The sequence below is a fragment of the Hyaena hyaena genome, unplaced genomic scaffold (genome assembly GCF_003009895.1).
Source record: "Hyaena hyaena isolate Hyena2069 unplaced genomic scaffold, ASM300989v1 scaffold_27, whole genome shotgun sequence".
NCBI lineage: Eukaryota > Metazoa > Chordata > Mammalia > Carnivora > Hyaenidae > Hyaena > Hyaena hyaena.
In genome coordinates this window covers 1,747,661-1,759,700 of record NW_024080659.1, presented here as the reverse complement: position 1 = coordinate 1,759,700, position 12,040 = coordinate 1,747,661, and the positions used below count along the sequence as shown (strand labels likewise).

The window sequence follows — 12,040 nt, the reverse complement described above, 5'->3', positions numbered from 1 at the left end:
CCCGTGATTTTTCCAAACATGTCCTTTCATCTTTTAAGGATATGGGAGGCATTGCCAGTTGCCTCCTTCTTGCCCTTTCCCTTCCTAAAGGGGTCTCATTTTCCCTAGCGATTGGCTTGAGTGGTCCCAACCCAGTCTGCAGCTCCGGGGGGTCCTGAGTTATCTAAGCCATGGAGCCTATCACAGTCCTGAGCTGTCGCACCTGGTTGAGGGCAGCCGTGGACCTACGCTGGGGTTGCTCCTGGTCTCCTGGGAGGTAGAGGAAGAAGCCTGGGCTCTGGGGGCACAGGCAGCCATGTACACCTAGTTACTACTCACTGAGCGCCCCTCTGTGGTAGAGCTCATTTCAAGCGCTTTACCTGTATGGTGTGTTTAGTATTTTATGTATGTAAATATATATATTTAATTTTTGAATTAAAAATTTTTTATGTTTATTTTTCAGAGAGAGACAGAGTGTGAGAAGGAGAAGGAGACACAGAATCTGAAGCAGGCTCCAGGTCCAAGCTGTCAGCACAGAGCTCAATGTGGGGCTCAAACCTACAAACCGTGAGATCATGACCTGAGCCAAAGTCGGATGTTTAACTGAGCCACCCAGGTGCCCCTGTTTTCTTAAGCTTAATTATTTATTTTGAGGTGGGGGAAAGGAGCAGAGAAAGAGAGGGAAACTGAGAATCCCAAGCAGGCTCCGCACCATCAGGCCTGACGCGGGTCTGAACTCATAAACTTTGAGATCATAACCTGAGCCGAAATCAAGAGACAGACGCTTAACCGATTGAGCCACGCAGGTGCCCTAAGGTGTTGAGTCTTTACAGCAGCCCCATGAAATATGTACTACAATCATCCTCATATTACCAATGAGAAAATTAAGGCTTTCAGAGATGAAAGTGGCTAGTAAGGGATGGAGTCAGGATTTGAACCCAGGCTAACCAGATAGGCTGGGCATCTCACCTCTGTGAGGGAAACTGGGCTCAGAACAATGCCTCACATGCATGAGAAAATCAAAGTGAAGCCCAGCAATGGCCTTGATGATACTCTAAACCCCTGGATCCTACCGTGCCTGAAGCCTTCACTATTGCTGGATTTTTCAGTATGGACGTCATTATCATTCCCTCATTGTTCGAGCTCATCTGATACAGGTTTTCTGTCTCTTACTGACAGATAACCATAATAGATGCAAAGGCTCAGCCCAAGGTCCCTCCTCTAGGAACACCTCCTTAAAGGCCCTTCCCGGGCTCTCCTCACCCCACTTGCAGGTGCACGCACCCAGCCCAGCTTGTTCCGTCCGCATTTGGGTGATGAATGCCCACATCTGATTCCTGTGGAATCCGGCCGCTGCGTACTCCTTGAGTGGCTCTATTCTTTTCTGCCTCTGCTCACAGCCCTGTGGCCGGGGGTGCCCTGCTGGGCCAGCATGGCCTGCTTGGAGAGGCCAGTCGGAGCTCCCAGAGCCCCGCTGCTCACAGCGCCAGCCCACAGGGGAAGGCTCAGCTGGGAGAGGAGAGCCCCGGGCAGCAAGACTGACGGGCCGAGTCACCGGGCGGCAAAGGGCCTGGCCCCCAAAGCATTTTGTTACACGCGCACCTCCAGCTAAGCCCCCCCACCCCCACTGGCGAGGGAGGCCTTCCCGCCCCTCCTCTTCCCTCTTTGGGTCTGGCTGCCCTCTAGCGCCTGGTGCCCCTCCTCCAAACCCCCCGCCACCAGCTCTCCCCGGAACGGCATCCCGTGGTGGCAATAGGTTTTCATATCCGTTAGCCTCTCGTGCCCCTTGGAACGGCCACGAGAGGTGGCCTGCACAGATCCACACCACGTGTTTGCCGACACACGCCCAGGGAGGTTAAGTAACTTAGTCCAAGGAAGCAGAGCGGGAACTAGAACCCAGCTTTCCCAACAGCCAGCCCTGAGGTGCTTGTTTTACTCTCTGATCACCTGGGGATCCATTCCAGTTACTGCCGCTGCTATGCCGGCACCTCCATCAGCACCAGCTCCTCCACCTGCACCAGCTCCTCCACCTGCCCCTCCACCAGCTCCTCCACCAGCTCCTCCACCAGCACCAGCTCCTCCACCAGCTCCTCCACCAGCACCAGCACCTCCACCAGCACGTCCACCAGCTCCTCCACCTGCACCAGCTCCTCCACCAGCTCCTCCACTTGCACCAGCTCCTCCACCTGCACCTCCACCAGCTCCTCCACCAGCACCTCCACCAGCTCCTCCACCAGCTCCTCCACCAGCACCAGCACCTCCACCGGAACCACTCACATCGTTCCTACTCTAGAACCAACGGCAGCAGTAGGGTCCATGCGCGCATGGGCTCCTCGGCTGGGAGAACTCCGCTGACCCAGGCACTTAGGGCTCGGGATGAAGTAGGTGGTGTCTGCCTCAGAGATCAAGGCCCCGAGGCTCAGGACGCTGAGCGGCCTTCTAGAATGCCAGAGCTGGGAAGTGACAAGTCTCCTGCCTCTGGCTCTCAGCGTAAACCAGGGGCCAGGGAACATAAGGTGGGATACTCATTCTCCCCCTGTAGATGAAGACCACCCTGTGTCAGTGCTCAGGGATGCTGGCCGGGGCGCCTCTGGGGACAAGGAGGAGGAGCCTGACTTCTGCAAACCCACAGCTGGCTTTTGTGTTCACGTTCTCACCGGGAAGGCCTCCAAGGTCAGCACTGTGAGTACACAGGAGGGACCCCTCCCCTAGGTTTAGGGACCTGGGGTTCATGGAGTAAGTCCTGGACCCCAGAGCGCTGGGTTCATCTGTAAATGGGGCTGGTCTTTGCGGGGCTCAGGGGGCCAGGTGATGAGCACAGCACCCGTGCAGCAGGGACCTCACTGCTACTGGAGTCTGTGATGGCCTGAATCACTTCTCTTTCCTATCAAAAGTGAGAAAAAGTGGCTTAGGAATAGGCTAGGCTGGTGGACATGGAGCTTTTTTCCTTTAAGGTTTTATTTTTATTTTTGAGAGAGAGCACAAGCAGGGGAGGGCAGAGAGAGAGAGGGGAGGGACATGGGATCCAAAGAGGGCTCTGTGATGACAGCAGTGAGCCCGATGCGGGGCTCGAACTCACAAAGTGTGAGATCATGACCTGAGCCGAAGTCAGACGCTTAACCGACGGAGCCGCCCCGGCGCCCGGGACACAGCACTTTTAAAAGTAAAGTAAAGATCCCCAGGCCCCATGTGCCTCTCCTCACCTCTGGACAGACATGAGCCCATCTGACATGGAGGAGACAGAGGCCAAGGAGAGGATGTGCTATGCTGGGCCCCCAACTTATCCGCACAAAAGCTCACTGAACTTCCTGCCAGGCCTGCCCGTCAAAGAGAGGCCCTCCTCTTCCTCACTTTGGAGGCTGAGAAGCCAGTGCCCAAAGAGAAAGGGGCTTGGTCCAGGTCCCAGACGAAGCTACCCCAGGGCTGGGAGGAGGACCCCGGCGGACTTTGGGCCTCCAGGGGACACGATACAGATGCCTCAGGGACACGCCACGCCGGCTCCCACCCCCAGCGCCCACGCTGGCTGCCCGCCCTCCGCAGGCCTCTCACCCATATGCCCACGGCCACATTCAGGGCGAAATACACGGTGATGACGATGATGTCGGTGACACTCAGCTCTGGCCGGGGAGCGTGGGGGGCGCCGGTGGCACTGTGGGCCTCCATCCCGCGGCAGGCGCCAGCTCGGGGCAAGAGGAGCTGACTGAGGGCTGAACCAGGTCACAAAGGCCTTCCCGGAAGGCGGTAAATTGATCATTAAACCGAGCAGGACGGTGGCATCTCCAGCGCACAATGTGGCCGCGTGCTTGGGAACGGCTTCAAAGTGCAGCTCGGTGTCCTCTACCCCCCAGTGGGGAGCACGTCCCCATGGGAACAGGGGAGCTCGAAGGGTCCTGGAGGAGGGGAGCCCCCTTTACTCAGAGGAGGTTTGGGAAAAAGAAAGGGGAGGCCTGGCTGGCTCCGTCAGTAGAGCATGCGACTCTTAACCTCAGGGTTGTGAGTTCAATCCCCACGCTGGGCATGAAGCCTACTTAAAAAATAATAATAAATAGGGGCGCCTGGGTGGCTCAGTCGGTTAAGCGTCTGGCTTCGGCTCAGGTCATGATCTCACGGTTTCTGGGTTTGAGCCCCACATCGGGCTCTGTGCTGACAGCTAGCTCAGAGCCTGGAGCCTGCTTCAGATTCTGTGTCTCCCTCTCTCTCTCTGACCCTCCCCTGCTCACGCTGTCTCTCTCTCTCTCAGAAATAAATAAAACATTAAAAATAATAATAAGTAAATAAGTAAATAAATAAAAATAAAGGAAGTTTCATGCATCCAAAGGCAACCAGAATAGTCCCAGGAAGGGCTCACTTACCTGATGTGTGGCTTGACCTATATTTAATTTGTATAGGAAGCATGGCAGGTTGGGGACAGATGCTGCACCTCTGGGGACATCAGGCAAACATGTCCTGTGGCCATCGGGCCATGATTGGCCTGAGAGGGACTTGGAATGGCGTCTCACCTGGTTCACTTCCAGCCACGACAGACAGTTCCAGCCCCAGAAGTTCCCAGTATTGGACAATAAAGGCCTTTGCCAAATTTTGTGCTTTCTTCACCTAGACATAGTTGCAGCAATCCCAAGTCCCTCATCTGACCATATGTTCGAGTCCCCCTGATCCCCTCAGGACATCCACGGAAGGATGTGATACCTAGCAAGTGCCTGCAGGGAGCTGAGGACCGTGCTTAGCTTAGGTGATATCAGATCACAGTCAAGGAATGGAGGCCAGGAGGCTGAGCCGTCATTAGGTAGCCACATAAGGGACAGCTGGGATTTGGCTCCGTATCTGACCCCAGAGGCTCCCCATGTGGCAGTGATGGCTCTGATTCCACTGGAAGCTATAGGGTCCTAGATGCTTGCTCACTAATTAAATCATTATGCACAGCCCAGTGGCTGTCTCCGACATGGCCCATGGCTTTGCAAAACATTTGGAGTTTAACCGGGACATGCAGCTCTTCCAGAAGTGTTAATGAGTGAGCGGCAGCCACTGGGAACACACTGACCTGCAAAACCCAACCGTGCCTGTTACTTGGTAACCAGAGGTAGACTGTTTAAAGATCACATGCAAAACTAGACAGAGGAGAACGATTAAGCCCCTGTTTAGAGTAAATTCAGGCAGGGTTAGGCTGTCCCCTCCCCACCTACCCTCACCTTCAGCCAACTAGCCTCTCTGATGATGTACTGACTTCCCAAGCCATTGCTAAGAAGCAGATCATGAATCAAAAGATCACTTTATATGGGTCACAAGGGCCCAACTGGATGCTGTCCAGATTTAGCAAGCCAGCCTCCTAAAGGTAAAGTGGTTGAAAAATGGTATTTGTTCCCCTCTCCTCAGTCTGGATCCTGAAAGGAAATAAACCAACCACCTGGGAACAAAATGCCCTGCCTTCTGATAAAAGTTCTGGGGAGAAGAGGTCACGAGGAGCAGATGGGTGGGACAGGAAGAGGGTGGCAGTAAAGGATGGGAAATTCCACACTTAAGCCCAATCACATTCCATATTCCCATCCTGTCCTACCCAACATGACCACACTCAGATCAAACTCTTCTCGCCCAACTCACCCAGGACAGGAGTGACGGGGTCAGCCTAGCCAAGGAGTCATCCGTATCACACCCTGTAAGCTGCATCCATCCCAAGAGGAGGCCCCTATGTCTTGTTTTCCAATACCATCAACTCCATCTCTCTGGATACCAACTGGGTGTCCTACAGTTTGATTCAACTGTCACTACCTACCCAAGTTACTGCAGACCCCACAGGGTAAACAGTCTGACAAAACTGCCCCCCAACCTCAGATGCCAGGTGTAAATCTTAGACCTCCCATACTTCTGATTGACCATCTATAAATGTTGGAGGGTCCCATGATCCCCTTCAAAGAGGTCATAATTTGCTAGATGCCTCACAGAACTCAGGGAAGCATTTACAATTACCAGTTTACGATAAAGGTTATTATAAAGGATACAGATGAACAGCCAGATGAAGAGGTACATACAGTGAGGTCCGGAACAGTCCCAGGACATGGGTGTGCTCACCAACCTGTAAGCTCCCCGAACCCTATTCATTATGTAGGGGTTTTTATGTAGGTTTCTTCACCTAGGCACAATAGGTTAAATCACTGGCCTTGATTAACTCAAGGCTAAACATTCTAACCCTCTCATCATGTCTTGGTCTCATCAGTTCCCATCTTGAAGCTATCCAAAGGGCCACTGAATTGCATACCCTAAAAGGTTTTAAATGTTGTGGGGTATCGGGGTGACTTAGTCAGTTAACTGAATCAGGAAGACATAGAAAGTCTGAATAGACCAATTACTAGTAAGGAGATTTTATCAATAATCAAAAATCTCCAAATGAAGAGAAACCCAGGACCTGATGGCTTTACAGCTGAATTTTACCAAACATTTAAAGAATTAACACCAGTCCTTCTCAAACCTTTCTTAAAAAGGAGGAGGAAACACTCCCAAATTCATTTGGGATTCCAAAGCCATAAAAAGACACTACCAGAACAGAAAACTACAGACCGGTATTCTTGATGAATATAGACGCAAAAATTCTGTATAAAATACTAGCAAACAGAACTTAGGAGCACAGTGAAAGGATCATTTACATGATCAAGTGGGATTTATGCATGGAGTGCAAAGAAAGGTCAACATAATGCAAATCAACCAATGGAATAGAAGGAAAGAAAAACAATCCTATGATCAACTCCATAGATGCGGAGAAAGGATTTACAAAATTCAATGTCCATTCATGGTAAAAACTCTTAACAAATTAGAGATAGAAGGAACTTTCTCAACATAATAAAGACTATGTATTGATAAGCCCACAGCTGACATCATAGTCAAGGATGAAAGTTTGAAAGCTTTTCCTCCAGGACAAGGGTGCCCACTCTCACCAATCTTATTCAACATAGCACTAGAAGTCGTTGCCCAAGCAGTCAGAAAATTAAATAAATAAATAAATAAATAAATAAAATTTATCAGCATTGGAAAGGAAGAAGTAAAATTGTCTGTATTTGCAGATGGTGTGATTTTATATACAGAAAATACTGAAGACCCCATCAAAAACCTGTTAGAGGTAATCAACAAATTCAGTGAAGTTGCAGGATACAAAATTAGCATACAAAAATCAGTAGTATTTCTATACGTTAACAATGAAGTATCTGAAAAAGAAATTTTAAAAGTGATCCATTCACAGCAGCATTGAAAACAATAAAATACTTAGGAACAAATTCAGCCAAGGAAGTGAAAGAACTCTTGTCTGAAAATTAAGACATTGAGGAAAGAAATTAGAGACGATACAAATAAATAGAAAGGTAACCCATATTTAGGGATTGGAAGAATTTTTCTTTACTTTTAAATGTTTATTTTTGAGAGAGAGAGAGCATGCACTTGAACAGGGAGGGGCAGGGAGGGAGGGAGATAGAGGATCTGAATCGGGCTCAGTGCTGACAGTAGAGAGCCCTATGTAGAGCTCAGGCCCATGAACCCTGGGATCATGACCTGAGCCAAAGTCAAGAGTCAGAAACTTAAGCGACTGAACCATCCAGGTGCCTCAGAAGAACTAATATTATTAACATCCCAATATCACCAAAAGCCATCTCTAGATACCATGCCATCCCTATCAAGATTCCAATGGTATTTTTTCTTTTACAGAGGTAGAAATAACAATTCTAAAATTTATATAGAAGGACAAAAGGCTCCAAATGGCCAGATAGCCAATGATCCTAAGAAAGAATAAAATGGAAAGTGTCACACTTCCTGATTTCAAACTATACCATGAAGCTATAGTAAGCAAAACAGTATGGTATTGGCTTAAAAACAGACAAACACTTCAATGGAACTGAACTGAGAACCCAGAAATAAACCCAAGCAAATATGCTCAACTAATATTTGACAGGTTATCCAAGAATATATAGTGGAGAAAAGACCGTGTCTTCAATAAATGGGGCTGTAAAGTTGGAAATTTGCATGAACGAATTAGACCCCTATTTTTCACCACTCACAAAAATGGTCTCAAAATCGGGGCACCTGGGTAGCTCAGTCGGTGAAGTGTCTGACTCTAGATTTCAGCTCAGGTCATGGCGTCACGGTTCCTGAGTTCGAGCCCCGCACTGCCAGTGCAGAGCCTGTTTGGGATTTGTTCTCTCTCCCTCTCTCTGCCCCTCTCCAGCTTGCTCTCTAAGTAAATAAATAAACTAAAAAAAAAAAAAATTAAAAAACAAGAAAACAAAAAAATAAAAATTAACTCAAAATGGAGTAGACTTAAATATAAGACCTGAAACCGTTAAGACCTCCTAGAAGAAAACATAGGATCCAATTTTATTTTGTTTTGGGGTAGATGTGCTGAAGAGCCTAGAGCTTTTTCTGCTTAGCACCTTATATCAAAGTAAGGAAAATGAGTATGATGATTACATGGGTAAATGTACCAATCATTAACTCTACAAAGATACATCTTTCCAAAATTACAGAAAAAAATTTAAAGCACGTGTTTGATTCTTTAAAGGGCTGCTGAGCGTTTCCCTTTTGAGAAACGGTGGCTGTTTCCAAAATCAGCAACAGCTGGAGAGGATTTATTGACAGTTATGACCAGCATGTTATTGCTACATCTTCCCTATAATCTCAGCCAATGCCCCGGGACGAAAGTTGATTGTGTGGTGCCCCAAGCCCTGAGCCGTCTTGTAACTCTTACCATAAGGACATTTGAATGGTTTGCAGACACCAATCTGCAAGCATCCTTAGCGTGGCACTTCATGCCATTCACCTTTTTACATCCAGGAACCAGGAAGGGGAAAGGCTTCTCTTCCCCTCCGTTCTCACACATGGAGCGGAGGATGGCTTCGGAGCATCACGATGGAGCTTCTGTGGTCAGGACTCATTGCTGCCCCACTTGCACCGCCTCCTCCTGGTGGTACTCTCCACCTGTTGGGAGTGCAGCTGCAGGATGAAGAGGAGAAGAGGACGGGTGGGGTCGCGGGGGCAGTGAGGCTTCCCCTGCGTGGACATATTCCTTCAAGACACTGAGCTGGAACAAGGTCAGCGAGAGCTTCCGTTGAATCTTCTTTGGGGACTGTGGCTCTTGGTGGGTGGCATCCGTTATGAATCTATTCATGTAACTGACAACAACATGGGTTGGCTGCTGTAATTCTTGTTGTTCTAAAACACTTGGATCCATACTGCATTGGGTGAGACTACCCAGCTAGCACTGTCACCTGCAAGCAATTTTTATTTATTTTAAAAATTTAAGTATAATGAATATACAGTGCTATATCAGTTTAGGTGTACAGTATGACCGTTCTCTACATTACTCACTGCTCATCATAAGTGTATTCTTAATCCCCTTCATCTATTCCACCCATCCCTCCACCCACTTCCCCTCTGGTAATCACCAGTTTCTTCTCTGTATTTAAGAGTCTGGTTTTTTGTTTGTTTCTCTTGTTTTGTTTCTTAAATCCCACATATGAGTGAAATCATAGGGCATTTGTTTTTCTCTATTTCGTTATACTCTCTAGATCCAACCATGGTGTTGCAAATGGCAAGATTTCATTCTTTTTTATGACTAACATTCCATTATGGGTCTGTGTGTATATGTGTATATACATCTTTATGTATATGTATCTTCTTTATCCATTCATCTATGGATGGACACTTGGGTTTATTCCGTATCATGGCTATTGTAAACAATGCTACAGTAAGCATAGAGGTGCATATATCTTTTTGAATTAGTGTTTTCATTTTCTTTTTGTAAATATCCAGCCATGGATTGACTGGGTCATATGGTAATTCTGTTTTTAATTTTGAGGAGCTTTAAAATTTTTTTTAATGTTTATTTATTTTTAAAAGAGAGAGAGAGGGTGTGAGAAGGAGAGGGGCAGAGAGAGAGGGAACACAGAGTCTGAAGCAGGATCCAGGCTCTAAGATGTCAGCACAGAGCCCGACGCGGGGCTCAAACCAACGAACTGTGAGATCGTGACCTGAGCCAAAGACGGATGCTTAACCGACTAAGCCACCCAGGCACCCTGTAATTATCTTTTAAATCAGATAGAAAGATAGAATAGTTACAAACTAGCAATACATTAATATTGACTTTTTAGTATATGTGCTGCTGAAATGAGCACAATATTGACTTCTTTATTGACTTATGTAGTTATCTTTAGTCTTCATGTGGACCTGAGTTATTTTATAGTGTCATTAGAACCTGAAGGACTCCCTTTAGCAGATCTTGTAGGCAGGACTTACCAGCAATAAACCCCGTCTGCTTTAGTTTATCTGGCAATATTTTAATTTCTCCTTTATTTTTTAAGAATCGTTTTGCAGGGAAACCTATCAGAGTGGTGACAGACCTATCTACTGAAACTTGGCAGGCCAGAAAGGAATGGCAGGAGATCTTCAATGTGATGAACAGAAAAAATATGCAGCCAAGAATCCTCTATCCAGCAGGCCTGTCATTCAGAATAGAAGGAGAGATAAAAGTCTTTCCAAATAAACAAAAATTGAAAGAATTTGTCACCACTAAACCAGCCCTACAAGAAATCCTGAGGGGGATTCTCTGAGGGAAATGTTGCAAGGAATGCAAGATGCTAGAGACACCACCACAAGATGAATCCCAGAAATGACACAATGACTCTAAACTCATATATATCAATAATAACACTGAATGTAAATGGACTAAATGCCCCAATCAAAAGACATAGGGTAGCAGAATGAATAAAAAAACAAAATCCATCTATTTGCTGTCTACAAGAAACTCATTTTGGACTGGAGGACACCTTCAGATTGAAAGTACGGGGATGGAGAAATATCTATCATACCACTGGAAGTAAAAAAAAAAAAAAAAAGCTGGAGTGGCTATACTTATATCAGACAAACTGGACTTTAAATTAAAGACAGTAACAAGGGATGAAGAAGGGCATTATATAATAATTAAAGGGTCTATCCATCAGGAAGAGCTAACAATTATAAATGTCTACACACCAAATATGGGAGCACCTAAATACATAAAACAATCACAAACAGAAACACTCTTATCGATAAGAACGTGCTAATAGCAGGGGAATTTAATACTCCACTTACAGCAATGGACAGATCAACTAGACAGAAAATCAATAAAGACACAATGGACTTAACTGACACATTGGACCAGGTGGATTTGACAGATATGTTTAGAACTCTACATCCTGAGGCTATGGAATTCACTTTCTTCTCAAATGCACATGGCACATTCTCCAAGATAGATCACATACTGGGACATAAAGCAGCCCTCAATAAATATAAAAGAATTGAGATCAAACCATGCACACTTTCAGATCACAATGCTATGAAACTTGAAATCAATCACAGGAAGAAGTCTGGAAAACCCCCAAAAACATGGAGGTTAAAGAACGCCCTACTAAAGAACGAATGGGCCAATCAGGCAAGTAGAGAAGAATATATGGAAACAAATGAAAATGAGAATACAACAATCCAAACGCTATGGGATGCAGCAAAAGCAGTCCTAAGAGGAAAGTACATTGCACTCCAGGCCTATTTCAAATTAGAAAAAGCACAAGGTGCAAGTGCAAAATCTAACAGCTCACCTAAAGCAACTAGAGGGAGAGCAACAAGAGCACCCCAAAACCAGTAGAAAAAGAGAAATAATAAAAATCAGGGCATAAATAAACAATATAGAAACCAAAGAAACAGTTGAACAAATCAATGAAACCAAGAGTTGGTTTTTTGAACAAATAAAGAAAATTGACAAACCTCTAGCCAGGCTTCTCAAAAAGAAAAGAGAGAGCACTCAAATACACAAAATCATGAATGAAAATGGACTGATTACAACCAACCCCTCAGAAATACGAGCAATTATCAGGGAATACTATGAAAAAGTATATGCCAACAAACTGGACAACTTAGAAGAAATGGACAAATTCCTAAACACACACTCACTACCAAAATTCACAGGGGAGGAGATAGAAAACCTGAACAGACCCATAACAAGTAAGGAAATCAAATCAGTTATCAAAAATCTCCCAACAAATAAGAGCCCTGGGCC

General features: G+C 46.3%; 1 pseudogene; it reads right to left on the bottom strand.

Annotated features, from left to right (window-relative positions):
- Positions 1 to 8,609: 8,609 nt before the first annotated feature.
- On the bottom strand, positions 8,610 to 9,181 carry LOC120228806 (annotated as a pseudogene).
- Positions 9,182 to 12,040: the final 2,859 nt, after the last annotated feature.